The 14,486-nt window shown below is 46.2% G+C and overlaps 1 long non-coding RNA gene across 1 annotated transcript; it reads right to left on the minus strand.

Annotated features, from left to right (window-relative positions):
* Positions 1-1,229: 1,229 nt before the first annotated feature.
* On the minus strand, positions 1,230-14,128 carry LOC115086009. The gene is made up of 3 exons (XR_003855005.1): positions 14,043-14,128; positions 6,335-6,366; positions 1,230-1,283 (listed from the first exon to the last, which is right to left on the minus strand). It is a non-coding gene; the product is annotated as an uncharacterized LOC115086009 (long non-coding RNA).
* Positions 14,129-14,486: the final 358 nt, after the last annotated feature.

Raw genomic sequence — 14,486 nt, forward strand, 5'->3', positions numbered from 1 at the left:
GGGGGAAGGCGCACGCGTGCCCTAGGTTACCCCAGATGCAAGATGGCTGCCGGGAGCGCCCACGCCATCCTGGGCATGCCATGGAGGTCTGCGTATGGAAGCGGAGATGGCCATAGACTCGGTACTGTAGGAAGATGGCCATAGACTCGGTACTGTAGGAAGAAAGGAGGTAAGCAACAAAGGTCCCAGCCGCCTTCAACCGACGGGTGCAACAACAAGCAATGGAAACCATAATGACAGAGGCACAGCCTTCATCTCCTCTTCTGATGGAGTGGCCAGAAACCAGTTGGACTGAGTACACATAACAAATGCACACCCTGGCAAGAGTCAAGATGCCTTTCAAAAGGGCAATCCCAATGGGAGAACTAACTATTCCTTGGTCAAAACTGCCAATCCTGGAAAGAGAGGTTTCAACGAAAGAGACCTAATGGCAGCAGTTACAAAGAATATCCTGCAGTCCGGTAAAACCCTACCTAGCCTCTTTCATCGGCTAAGTGATGCTGGGTGGAAATGGATGCAGTGAGAGGCAAAGACATGCCTCAAGGAAGCCAGACAGATCCTCCCAGAAGAGTTCCTGGATGGCTCGGACAGATCTATGTGAAACTGGGTGTGTGGACGTGCAGGGCTCACCCTGGAGAAAGTGCTGGAAGAATCACACAAGTCCTTCTTACCTTCCATCAGGCACATTGGAGGCCAGAGGATGAGCGGAGGCTGCAGAGAGAGAACCCCACACAGGCTTCCTTTCACAGAGGTGAGAGAGCACAGGACCCCAGTGAGGGTCTTCGGTGCAGGACCGCTCTGCCTCCATTCTTACAGCAAAGCCATCAAGATCCTCTGCTGGTTTCATCTTTGGGAAACGAGGACCCGTGGCCAAGGACTGTCACTATGAAAGCAGTGAAGTGACGGCAGTCACCCTGGCGAGGGATTAATCTTCCTGACCTTGGGCAGAGAAGGTGAGGATTGACTTTTCTGGGGACAATTCTCAAAGTGACCTCGTGCTCATGAGAAGTATGAATATCATCCTACTCGCTGTAGATAAAACTCATCCGTGTGTCCGTCCACATTGCGTGCACTTATGGACACACTCAGCTGAGGCTTTCACAGGGGCTGGTTTAGGTGAGGTGAGGGAATGGTAGGTGCAGATACACATTGTACTTACATTTGTGCTTTGCACAACTCGCAGATATTTCTGTAGGTGACGCCATTAGTGCCACAGACTGGTTTATTGTCTCTCCTCTACATGCTGTCGCCAGTTTCTTCACATCTGAGGCTGGACATTTAGGCTGTAATTAGATAACAGAGAAATCAAATCTCATCTCTCACAGGGACCTCCCACAGATCACAAGGTATGAGGGGTGTTGTCCTGTCAGTGGGGTCAGAGGATATTGGGGGACTGATGGTGATGTCTGTCGAGAATCACGATCTTGGGGAGTGGTGCTGATGTCTGAGGGAGTCAGAGGATGTGGGGGAGTGGTGGTGATGTCTGAGGGGGTCAGAGGATGTTGGGGGAGTGGTGGTGATGTCTGAGGGGGTCAGAGGATGTTGGGGAGAGGTGCTGATGTCTGAGGGAGTCAGAGGATGTTGGAGGCATGGTACTGAGGGGGTCAGAGGGTGTTGGGGAGTGGTGCTGATGTCTGAGTGGGTCAGAGGATGTTGGGGAGTGGTGCTGATGTCTGAGGGAGTCAGAGGATGTGGGGGAGTGGTGGTGATGTCTGAGGGGTCAGAGGATATTGGGGGAGTGGTGGTGATGTCTGAAGGGGTCAGAGGATGTTGGGGGAGTGGTGGTGATGTCTGAGGGGTCAGAGGATGTTGGGGGAGTGGTGGTGATGTCTGAGGGGGTCAGAGGATGTTGGGGAGTGGTGGTGATGTCTGAGGGGGTCAGAGGATGTTGGGGGAGTGGTGGTGATGTCTGAGGGGGTCAGAGGATGTTGGGGAGTGGTGGTGATGTCTGAGGTGGTCAGAGGATGTTGGGGGAGTGGTGGTGATGTCTGAGGGGGTCAGAGGATGTTGGGGAGTGGTGGTGATGTCTGAGGGGGTCAGAGGATGTTGGAGGAGAGGTGGTGATGTCGGAGGGGGTCAGAGGAGGTTGTGATGTGGTGATGATGTCTGAGGGGGTCAGAAAAGGTTGTGATGTGGTGATGATGTCTGAGGGAGTCAGAGGATGTTGGGGAGTGGTGGTGATGTCGGAGGGAGTCAGAGGATGTTGGGATGTGGTGCTGCTGTCTGTGGGTATTAGAGGATGGGAGTGTGTGCTGCTGTCTGTGGGTATTAGAGGCTGGGAGTGTGTGCCGCTGTCTGTGTGTATCAGACGATGGGAGTGTGTGCCGCTGTCTGTGAGTATCAGAGGATGGGAGTGTGTGCCGCTGTCTGTGGGTATCAGAGGATGGGAGTGTGTGCTGCTGTCTGTGGGTATCAGAGGATGGGAGCGTGTGCTGCTGTCTGTGGGTATCAGAGGATGGGAGCGTGTGCTGCTGTCTGTGGGTATCAGAGGATGGGAGCGTGTGCTGCTGTCTGTGGTTATCAGAGGATGGGAGTGTGTGCTGCTGTCTGTGGGTATCAGAGGATGGGAGCGTGTGCTGCTGTCTGTGGGTATCAGAGGATGGGAGCGTGTGCTGCTGTCTGTGGGTATCAGAGGATGGGAGTGTGTGCTGCTGTCTGTGGGTATCAGAGGATGGGAGCGTGTGCCGCTGTCTGTGGGTATCAGAGGATGGGAGTGTGTGCTGCTGTCTGTGGGTATCAGAGGATGGGAGTGTGTGCTGCTGTCTGTGAGTATCAGAGGATGGGAGTCGGTGCTGCTGTCTGTGGGTATCAGAGGATGGGAGTGTGTGCTGCTGTCTGTGGGTATCAGAGGATGGGAGTGTGTGCTGCTGTCTGTGGGTATCAGAGGATGGGAGCGTGTGCTGCTGTCTGTGAGTATCAGAGGATGGGAGTGTGTGCTGCTGTCTGTGGGTATCAGAGGATGGGAGCGTGTGCTGCTGTCTGTGGGTACCAGAGGATGGGTGTGTGTGCTGCTGTCTGTGTGTATCAGAGGATGGGAGCGTGTGCTGCTGTCTGTGAGTATCAGAGGATGGGAGTGTGTGCTGCTGTCTGTGGGTACCAGAGGATGGGTGTGTGTGCTGCTGTCTGTGGGTATCAGAGGATGGGAGCGTGTGCTGCTGTCTGTGGGTATCAGAGGATGGGAGCGTGTGCTGCTGTCTGTGGGTATCAGAGGATGGGAGCGTGTGCTGCTGTCTGTGGGTATCAGAGGATGGGAGTGTGTGCTGCTGTCTGTGAGTATCAGAGGATGGGAGTGTGTGCCGCTGTCTGTGGGTATCAGAGGATTGGAGCCTGTGCTGCTGTCTGTGGGTATTAGAGGATGGGAGTGTGTGCTGCAGTCTGTGAGGGTTAGAGGATGATGGGGGAGTGGTTCAGATCCCCAGATTATTCAGAGGGCCCCGGGAACCTGCTAACCCCCAGATTATACACAGAGTCCCAGGAACCTGCTAACGCCCACATTATAGAAAAAGGCCTTGGAATCTGTAACCTCCATATTATACAGAATCTCAAGATCCCACTGATCCCCAGATTACAGAGAGACAGTCAGGATGCTGCTAACTCCCAGATTATATAGAGAGCCCCAGGATCCTGCTAACTCCTCGATTATACAGAGCGTCTCAGGATCCTGCTAATCCCCAGATTGTACAGAGACTCCCAAGATCCTGCTAACCCCCAGATTATACAGAGAGTCCCAGGATCGTGATAACTCCCAGATTATACAGAGTGTCCCAGGATCCTGCTAACCCCCAGATTGTACAGAGAGTCCCAGGATCCTGCTAACCCCCAGATTATACAGAGAGTCCCAGGATCCTGCTAACCCCCAGATTATACAGAGAGTCACAGGATCCTGCTAACCCCAGATTATACAGAGAGTCCCAGGATCCTGCTAACCCCCAGATTATACAGAGAGTCCCAGGATCCTGCTAACCCCCAGATTATACAGAGAGTCACAGGATCCTGCTAACCCCAGATTATACAGAGTGTCCCAGGATCGTGATAACTCCTAGATTGTACAGAGTGTCCCAGGATCCTGCTAACCCCCAGATTGTACAGAGAATCCCAGGATCCTGCTAACTCCAGATTATACAGAGAGTCCCAGGATCCTGCTAACCCCCAGATTGTACAGAGAGTCCCAGGATCCTGCTAACCCCAGATTATAGAGAGAATTCCAGGATCCTGCTAACCCCCAGATTATACAGAGAGTCACAGGATCCTGATAACTCCCAGATTATACAGATAGTCACAGGATCCTGATAACCCCCAGATTATACAGAGAATCTCAGGATCCTGCTAATCCCCAGATTATACAGAGAGTCCCAGGATCCTGCTATCTCCCAGATTATACATAGAGTTCCAGGAACCTGCTAACCCCCAGATTATACAGAGAATCTCAGGATCCTGCTAATCCCCAGATTATACAGAGAATCCCAGGATCTGGTAACCCCCAGATTATACAGAGAGTCCCAGGATCCTGCTATCTACCAGATTATACATAGAGTTCCAGGAACCTGCTAACCCCCAGATTGTACAGAGAATCCCAGGATCTGGTAACCCCCAGATTATACAGAGAGTCCCAGGATCGTGATAACTCCCAGATTATACAGAGTGTCCCAGGATCCTGCTAATCCCCAGATTGTACAGAGACTTCCAGGATCCTGCTAACCCCCAGATTATACAGAGAGTCCCAGGATCGTGATAACTCCCAGATTATACAGAGTGTCCCAGGATCCTGCTAACCCCCAGATTGTACAGAGAGTCCCAGGATCCTGCTAACCCCAGATTATACAGAGTCCCAGGATCGTGATAACTCCTAGATTATACAGAGTGTCCCAGGATCCTGCTAACCCCCAGATTGTACAGAGAGTCCCAGGATCCTGCTAACACCAGATTATACAGAGAGTCCCAGGATCCTGCTAACCCCCAGATTGTACAGAGAGTCCCAGGATCATGCTAACCCCAGATTATAGAGAGAATTCCAGGATCCTGCTAACCCCCAGATTATACAGAGAGTCACAGGATCCTGATAACTCCCAGATTATACAAAGAGTCACAGGATCCTGATAACTCCCAGATTATACAGATAGTCACAGGATCCTGATAACCCCCAGATTATACAGAGAATCTCAGGATCCTGCTAATCCCCAGATTATACAGAGAGTCCCAGGATCCTGCTATCTCCCAGATTATACATAGAGTTCCAGGAACCTGCTAACCCCCAGATTATACAGAGAATCTCAGGATCCTGCTAATCCCCAGATTATACAGAGAATCCCAGGATCTGGTAACCCCCAGATTATACAGAGAGCCCCAGAATCCTGCTAACCCCCAGATTATACAGAGAGTCCCAGGTTCCTGATAACCTCCAGATTATACAGAGAGCCCCAGAATCCTGCTAACCCCCATATTATACAGCATGACCCATGTTCTGATCTGTCCTGTTAAGACGGAGGTGATTGCTGAGTAGGAAATCTGGAAAGTGAATAGTATTAGGGATGTGAATCGGGCTTCGGACGATTGAAAATATCGTCGATATTTTCAAAATCGTCAGAAATCGGGGGCTCTCCCAAAACAATAGGAATACCCCACAGTATTGATCGTGGGGGTTCTCTTATTGTTTTGGGGGAGGGCGTGAAAAACGGCACACAAAAATAACCCCTAAACCCACCACGACCCTTTAAAACTAACCCCTTAGCTTCCCCCACTCTCCCGACCCCCCTAAAAACTTTTTACAGGTACCTGGTGGTCCAGTGGGGGTCCCGGGTGCGATCTCCCGCTCCCAGGTGCAATCTCCCGCTCCGGGCCATCGGCTGCCACTAATCAAAATGGCGTCGATGGCCCTTTGCCCTTATCATGTGACAGGGTATCCGTGCCATTGGCCGGCCCCTGTCCATTATGGCCGGCGCCATGGACAGCCGGCGCCATATTTAAAAATGGCGCCAGCCATCCAGTGCTCCTACCATGTGACTGGGGCCGGCCAATGGCACGGATACACTGTCACATGATAAGGGCAAAGGTCCATCGGCGCCATTTTGATTAGTGGCAGCCGACGGCCCGGGAGTGGGAGATTGCTCCCGGGACCCCCACTGGACCACCAGGTACCTGTAAAAAGTTTTTGGGGGCTCGGGAGGGTGGGGGAAGCTAAGGGGTTAGTTTTAAGGGTCGGGGTTGGTTTTTTTGTTTATCGGCTCGGGCGCAGCTGATAAAACAAAACCGCGATTGGGCCCGATGGAAAAAACCCCCACGTGTGAATCGGAACCGGAATCGGAACCGATCTCTAGATAGTATATCCTGCGTTCACCTTGTATCCAGGACTCTCTTTTGGAAGAACACCTAGGAAAGAATGAAATGGACAAGAATTTAACAAATGCCACACAGTTACATCTGTCCAGCAACATAAACTGATCCTCCTCCTCCTCCTCCTCATCCCCCACCGGGAGCCACGTGGCCCGGGTCCGATCCCCAGACCTTCCCCCAGTCCTATGGCTGGTGCTGACCGGGCCGGGTGCGAAGGGGCACCAGACCCAGACGTGGGATCCATTTGTGGGTCCTCGGGGTGCAGGTGGAGGGAGGGGGAGAGGGTCGGGGTGGATTCCCGCCGGGGGGTGGGGAGGGGAGTGGTGGGTGTGGGCAGGTGGGGCCAGGACACTCTCTTTGACTTGTATTGTGCTGGGAAAGGGGGGGTCATGACTAATGGGGGGCAGGGTCGGGGTATTGTGAGCGTCCCTTGGGGGCTGGAAGGGAGGGTCATCACCGTGAAGGTGCAGGGGCACTTTTTTTTTTTTAATTTACTGGTGGCCCCAGGTTGAGACGGGGGTCCAGGATTCAGTGGAAACATTAGGCAGGTTAGGCAGTTAAAAAGAAAAAAAAAAGTTTTTTTTTTTACAGAAGGAAAATTTTTATCTTCTAATCACCAGAATATTTATATAAATAAAACCGTGTGATAAGTATCTGTCCCTCGGATTACCACCCCCTTAAGGTACTTCAAGGTAATTCACCCATGTGTTCGGTTTCTCCCAGCCCTGGGATTACGTTAATGCATGACCCACTTATCTTCACCTTGAAAACCAAAAAACATCTTTCTTGCCATGGCCGCCAATCAGGGATGTCTTCGGCGTCCTTTTCTTTCCTACTAACCAATGATAAAATCGGCCAATGCCCGCAGGCTTCCCCCGTTCCCTCCCCCCTAACCTAACCTTCTCACCTCTTCCCCTAAGCTTTCCCCCCCCCCAGCCCTACTCTAACCTCTCCCACTACTCTAACCTCTCCCAAAATGTTTATCAAACGTTTTGAGCCTGCCTGGAGGCAGGCGCAGGTTGCGTGCGCCGGCAACCCGCCGTCACGCCATCCTCCGACGCATCGGAAGAATTCCACTGTGCTGGAGGCCTCTGGCCCCTCCCCTCCCCGCCTCACCCCACCCCTGCCCCACCCCCTCCCCGCCACTTTTGTAAAATCCCGAGACTTGGATGCGTCCCGGGGCTTTACACAGGTCACTGGCCCTTTATAAAATAGGACCGGTGCGCATAAACCCCCCTACACTCATAAAACATCTGGATTTGTGCGCGTAGGGCTTTGAAAATCAGCCCCATATAATTTTAAGATAACTTAGGGAAAACTCTTTTAGCAATGAAAGTATGATTTCTCTCTCTCCCAGACCGGACAACTCGCTGCCAAACTGTAACTGTTTTTTATTTATTAATATTATTATTATTATTATTATAGAGAACAACAATCATTTCTTTCATACATATATCATTTTAAGCTAAGTTAGGAAAACTCTTTAAGCAATGAAAGTATGTTTCCCTAAAGAAATAACACTCACTTTCTCCCAGCCCGGACCCGTCACTGCCATACTGTAACTGTTTTTTTATTTATTATTATTATTATTATTATTATTATAGAGAACAACAATCATTTCTTTCATACATATATAATTTTAAGCTAAGTTAGGAAAACTCTTTAAGCAATGAAAGTATGTTTCCCTAAAGAAATAACACTCACTTTCTCCCAGCCCGGACCCGTCACTGCCACACTGTAACTGTTTTTATTTATTATTATTATTATTATTATTATTATTATTATTATTATAGAGAACAATCATTTTGTTCATACATATATAATTTTAAGCTAAGTTAGGAAAACTCTTTAAGCAATGAAAGTATATTTCCCTAAAGAAATAACACTCACTCTCTCCCAACACGGACCCTTCACTGCCACACTGTAACTGTTTTTATTTATTATTATTATTATTATTATTATTATTATTATTATTATTATTATTATAGAGAACAGCAATCATTTCTTTCATACATATATAATTTTAAGCTAAGTTAGGAAAACTCTTTAAGCAATGAAAGTATGTTTCCCTAAAGAAATAACACTCACTCTCTCCCAACACGGACCCTTCACTGCCACACTGTAACTGTTTTTATTTATTATTATTATTATTATTATTATTATTATAGAGAACAGCAATCATTTCTTTCATACATATATAATTTTAAGCTAAGTTAGGAAAACTCTTTAAGCAATGAAAGTATGTTTCCCTAAAGAAATAACACTCACTCTCTCCCAGCTCAGACCCTATACTGCCACACTGTAACTGTTTTTTATTTATTTATTATTATTATAATAGAGAACAACAATCATTTCTTTCATACATATATAATGTTAAGCTAAGTTAGGAAAACTCTTTAAGCAATGAAAGTATGTTTCCATAAAGAAATAACACTCTCTCTGACCCAGCCCAGACCCATCACTGCCACACTGTAACTGTTTTTATTTATTTATTTATTATTATTATTATTATTATTATTATTATTATAGAGAACAACAATCATTTCTTTCATACATATATAATTTTAAGCTAAGTTAGGAAAACTATTTAAGCAATGAAAATATGTTTCCCTAACGAAATTACACTCACTTTCTCCCAGCTCAGACCCTTCACTGCCACACTGTAACTGTTTTTTATTTATTATTATTATTATTATTGACAACAACAATCATTTCTTTCATACATATATAATTTTAAGCTAGGTTAGGAAAACTCTTTAAGCAATGAAAGTATGTTACCCTGAAGAAATAACACTCACTCTCTCCCAGCATGGACCCATCACTGCCACACTGTAACAGTTTTTATTTATTAATATTATTATTATTATTATTATGGAGAACAACAATCATTTCTTTCATACATATATAATTTTAAGCTAAGTTAGGAAAACTCTTTAAGCAATGAAAGTATGTTACCCTAAAGAAATAACACTCACTCTCTCCCAGCCCAGACAATTTACTGCCACACTGTAACTGTTTTTATTTATTATTATTATTATTATTATTATTATAGAGAACAACAATCATTTCTTTCATACATATATAATTTTAAGCTAAGTTAGGAAAACTCTTTAAGCAATGAAAGTATGTTTCTAAAGAAATAACACTCACTCTCTCCCAGCCTGGACCTATCGCTGCCTCACTGTAACTGTTTTTTATTTTTTATTATTATTATTATTATTATTATTATTATAGAGAACAACAATCATTTCTTTCATACATATATAATTTTAAGCTAAGTTAGGAAAACTCTTTAAACAATGAATGTATGTTTCCTAGAGAAATAACTCTCACTCTCTCCCAGCCTGGACCTATCGCTGCCACACCGTAACTGTTTTTTATTTTTTATTATTATTATTATTATTATTATTATAGAGAACAACAATCATTTCTTTCATACATATATAATTTTAAGCTAAGTTAGGAAAACTCTTTAAACAATGAATGTATGTTCCCTAATTTCTCTTAGCATTTCACTATCCATCTCACCATCTTGACCAGGTGGACTGTAGTATACTCCTGTCACTATAGTCTTCCCCAACACACAAGGGATTTCTACCCATAAAGATTCAATTTTGTTTTTAGTCTCATGCAGGATGTTTATCCTGTTGGACTCTATGCCATCCCGGACATAAAGCGCCACACTTCCTCCCATCATAAAAACATAAGAAAATGCCATACTGGGTCAGACCAAGGGTCCATCAAGCCCAGCATCCTGTTTCCAACAGTGGCCAATCCACCGTATATCCAATCCACCGTATCTCCAAAGAGACAGAGACAAGATGGAGACGGTCCAGAGAAGGGCGACGAAAAGAGTGAATGGTCTTCATCGAATGACTTATGAGGAGAGATTGAAGAATCTAAATATGTACACCCTGGAGGAAAGGAGGAGCAGAGGTGATATGACACAGACTTTCAGATACTTGAAAGGTTTTAATGATCCAAAGACAACGACAAACCTTTTCAGTTGGAAATAAATCAGCAGAACCAGGGTCATGATTTGAAGCTCCAGGGAGGAAGACTCAGAACCAATGTCAGTAAGTATTTCTTCACGGAGAGGGTGGTGGTTGCCTGGAATGCCCTTCCGGAGGAAGTGGTGAAGACCAGAAATGTGAAAGACTTCAAAGGGGTGTGGGATAAACACTGTGGATCCATAAAGTTTATAGGACGGAAATGAATGTGGGGAAAAAAAAGATTTGCATTCACAAAAAAGCAGGGAGTAGCTTGCTTTTTATGGCAGTTACTACCCCAAACCAAATAAGCCTGATACTTCACTTTCAATGCATATCCAGCATAGCTCTCTGCTTCAACGGCAGAGGAGAAGAAAAACTGATACTTCACGCATATCCAGCATAGCTCTCTGCTTCAACGGCAGAGGAGAAGTAAAACTGATACTTCACGCATATCCAGCATAGCTCTCTGCTTCAACGGCAGAGGAGAAGTAAAACTGATACTTCACGCATATCCAGCATAGCTCTCTGCTTCAACGGCAGGGGAGAAAGTCTGATACTTCAAGCATATCCAGCATAGCTCTCTGCTTCAACCGCAGGGGAGAAAGTCTGACACTTCAAGCATATCCAGCATAGCTCTCTGCTTCAACGGCAGGGGAAAAGTCTGATACTTCACGCATATCCAGCATAGCTCTCTGCTTCAACGGCAGGGGGAATGAAAAAAAGTGGGTCTATATACAGACAACCAACAAGGATTGAATTACATAGTCTGGGTAAACAAATAAGCATGGGTGTAGCTTGCTTATTGTGGCAGTTACTACCCCTAACTAATTAAGCTAGATATTTCACTTAGATGCAGCTCCAACACTGCTCTCTACATTAAGGGGGTCATTTTCAAAGGAGTTACGCATGTAAATGTGACATACTATCGTAGCAATTTTCAAAAGCTATTTACTCGAGTAAAGTGCACTTACTTGAGTAAATCCTATGGACAATTCAATGGCATATATTGTAGCAATTTTGAAAAGCCCACTTACTTGAGTAAAGTGTATTTACTCGAGCAAAAACCAGTTTTGCTCGAGTAAATGCTTTTTTAAATCTACCCCTAATGGTGGGGGTGGAAGGGAAATAGAACCAAAAGGTTACTAAGAACCAAGAGAAACAGATAAGTATGAAAAAATAAAGTGCAAAACATGCTGGGCAGACTGGATGGGCCGTTTGGTCTTCTTCTGCCGTCATTTCTATGTTTCTATAAGAACCTGGCAAGTAACTAAAAACTAAGTCTGTTCCATGTTACCATTGCTAATGGCAGAGGCTTCTCTTCAGTAGTAAATCACCTGGACCTACCACATCTTCTAGATTCACCGTGATTTGGTTCAGTACATCTGAATCATTACCCATGAAAACCTTCTCCAGTACTGGTACCTCCCCAACATCCTCTTCAGTAAACACCGAAGAAAAGAAATCATTTAATCTTTCCGCGATGGCCTTATCTTCTCTAAGTGCCCCTTTAACCCCTCGATCATCTAACGGTCCAACTGACTCCCTCACAGGCTTTCTGCTTCGGATATATTTAAAAAAGTTTTTACTGTGAGTTTTTGCCTCTATGGCCAACTTCTTTTCAAATTCTCTCTAGCCTGTCTTATCAATGTCTTACATTTAACTTGCCAACATTTATGCTTTATCCTATTTTCTTCTGTTGGATCCTTCTTCCAATTTTTGAATGAAGATCTTTTGGCTAAAATAGCTTCTTTCACCTCCCCTTTTAACCATGCCGGTAATCGTTTTGCCTTCTTTCCACCTTTCTTAATGTGATGGTAGTTCTCTCTCATGATGTATCATTTACCACTGCTATGGATAAATAGAAACAATGAGTCCAATGCAAAGGTGATGAGGTGGATCCTAGCTGTACAACCCTTCAGCTATAAGATGCAACATGGTGAGTGGGGTTTAAGGAACTCCTCATACCTGTTGATTTTCCTGCCTGTCTTGGACCACCTGTGTTGGCCTTCTCCCAAGTTGCAGCTTGATGTTACCAGATGGTGTCTCTTGGCTGCATAAAGAGAAGTGCCTTGCAGTGGACCGGTGAGTTGAAGGATTTCTTCATATCTGCTGATTTATCCACTTGGCCTGGAACATCTGCATTGGCCTGCTCTTCAGTTGCAGCTTGATGTCATTGGACTGCATCTTTTGGACCGGAGCGGCGGCTGTCAGCAGGTTTGACAGCTGACACTCAATTTTGCCGGCGTCGGTTCTCGAGCCCGCTGACAGCCACGGGCCGACTTCAAATTTTTTTTTTTTTTTTTTTTTACTTTTGGTAACTTTCGGGACCTCCGACTTAATATCGCCATGATATTAAGTCGGAGGGTGCACAGAAAAGCAACTTTTACTGCTTTTCTGTACACTTTCCCGGTGTCCGAAAAAATTAGCGCCTACCTTTGGGTAGGCGCTAATGTCATCTCACCTTCAGAAAGAAACTGAAAACCTGGCTGTTCGCTCAAGCTTACAGCTGAAGGAACATTCGACCAACCAGTACTGACTCACCTTTTTACCTTCCCACCCATTCCCTTCTCCCCCGTCCCTCCGCACCGGTCCCTGCCCTTCCCCTGCCCCCCCGTTCACCTCATCTGATCCGTCACCCACAGAATTTTATGCTAGAAACTGCTTAGGACAATTCTACCCGTCAAAAATTCAGATTCTCTATATGCAATCAGTTTGTTCGCTGACTATTTTGTTACATGGCTCTCCAATTGTACTCGTCTGATCTTCTTCTTCTCTTCTAATGCCCATGTTTATGCTCCCTGTTTTTTGTAACTTTGCCTTCTATATCATTGTTAATTGTTTTTTTCCCCCCTAGTTATACTGTAAACCAGTCCGATAAGACTTGGTCTTGAGCATTGGTATATTAAAAGAATTTAAATAAATAATACATTAATAAATAGGCGCTAATTTCTGTAAGCAAAATGTGAGGCTTGGCTGCACATTTTCCTTTCTGAATCGCGCGGGAATACCTGATAGGGCCATCAACGTGCATTTGCATGTTGCGGGCGCTATTAGGTTCGGAGGGGTTGGACGCGCGTTTTCGGCCCCTTACTGAATAATGCTAGCACGTCGAAAATGCGTGTCCAATCAAGGGTTTTAACAGTGTGCTCTTTCGGAGCGCACTGTACTGTATCGGCCCGACACGGGTCATTAAAACTTTATATGTGTGAACCAGCCCAGTGTCTGCCTCCTTCTATCCTTCTGCCTGTTTCACAAGCCGTATCCTCTCTCAGCTACCACACAGCCATTGTAGTAAGAGAGAAAAACACAAAAAACAGCAGCGCTACAGAAGTGTCCATACCTAGCAACTCTTCCTTGGTGAGAGAGAAGGTCCTCAAACCCCAAATGATGTAATCAGACAGTAAAATAATGTGGCAGGAAGATTCAGACATAATCCCCGGATGGAGTATACAAATCTTCCAGGCACATCCAGGCGCGTTACCTGTGCATATAACACCTCCTGCACTCCAGAAGGAGGCTCCTCTGCACAGAAGGGCATTAGCAGTGACTACGAGAGACTGAGATCATTCCTAGCACACCCTGGCTTATGAGCGAGGCTCCTTCCTGCAAGGTTTGTGCAAAATACTGACCCTTCTCTGCACAGAAAGCTCTTTCTAAGAAGAACTATCTTAATGTCCCTGAGATTGTCAGAGAGATGACCCCTCCCAGGGGTGACTGTACCTGAGAAGCAGGAAAGTGCCAGAGCAATGAACAGAAAGCTGCTGGTCCCCTCCATGGTCCAGGCCAGGTGCTCTCTCTCGTTCTCCTTTGTACAGGTCAGCAGGCTCCCTCAGCAGACAGAGCCTGTGCTGTAAATACACCCAGGCAGTCCCTCCCCCTCCATAATATACACCCAGCCAGTCCCTCCCCCTCCATAATATACACCCAGGCAGTCCCTCCCCCTCCATAATATACACCCAGGCAGTCCCTCCCCCTCCATAATGGTGGAATTACCAGGCTGATACCATAAGGGGAGGAGAAACCAGAGGAAGATTGATAGAGGAGGAGGATACGGTCAGTTAATCACAGGAGGAGATCAAGGAATGCACCAGGGCAGAACATCAGGAACGATTTGACCTCTCCCAGGACCTCGTGTTTAAGGAACCTGTTCAGTGAGGTTTCTTC

This window comes from Rhinatrema bivittatum, chromosome 2, assembly GCF_901001135.1.
Source record: "Rhinatrema bivittatum chromosome 2, aRhiBiv1.1, whole genome shotgun sequence".
Taxonomy (NCBI): Eukaryota; Metazoa; Chordata; class Amphibia; order Gymnophiona; family Rhinatrematidae; genus Rhinatrema; species Rhinatrema bivittatum.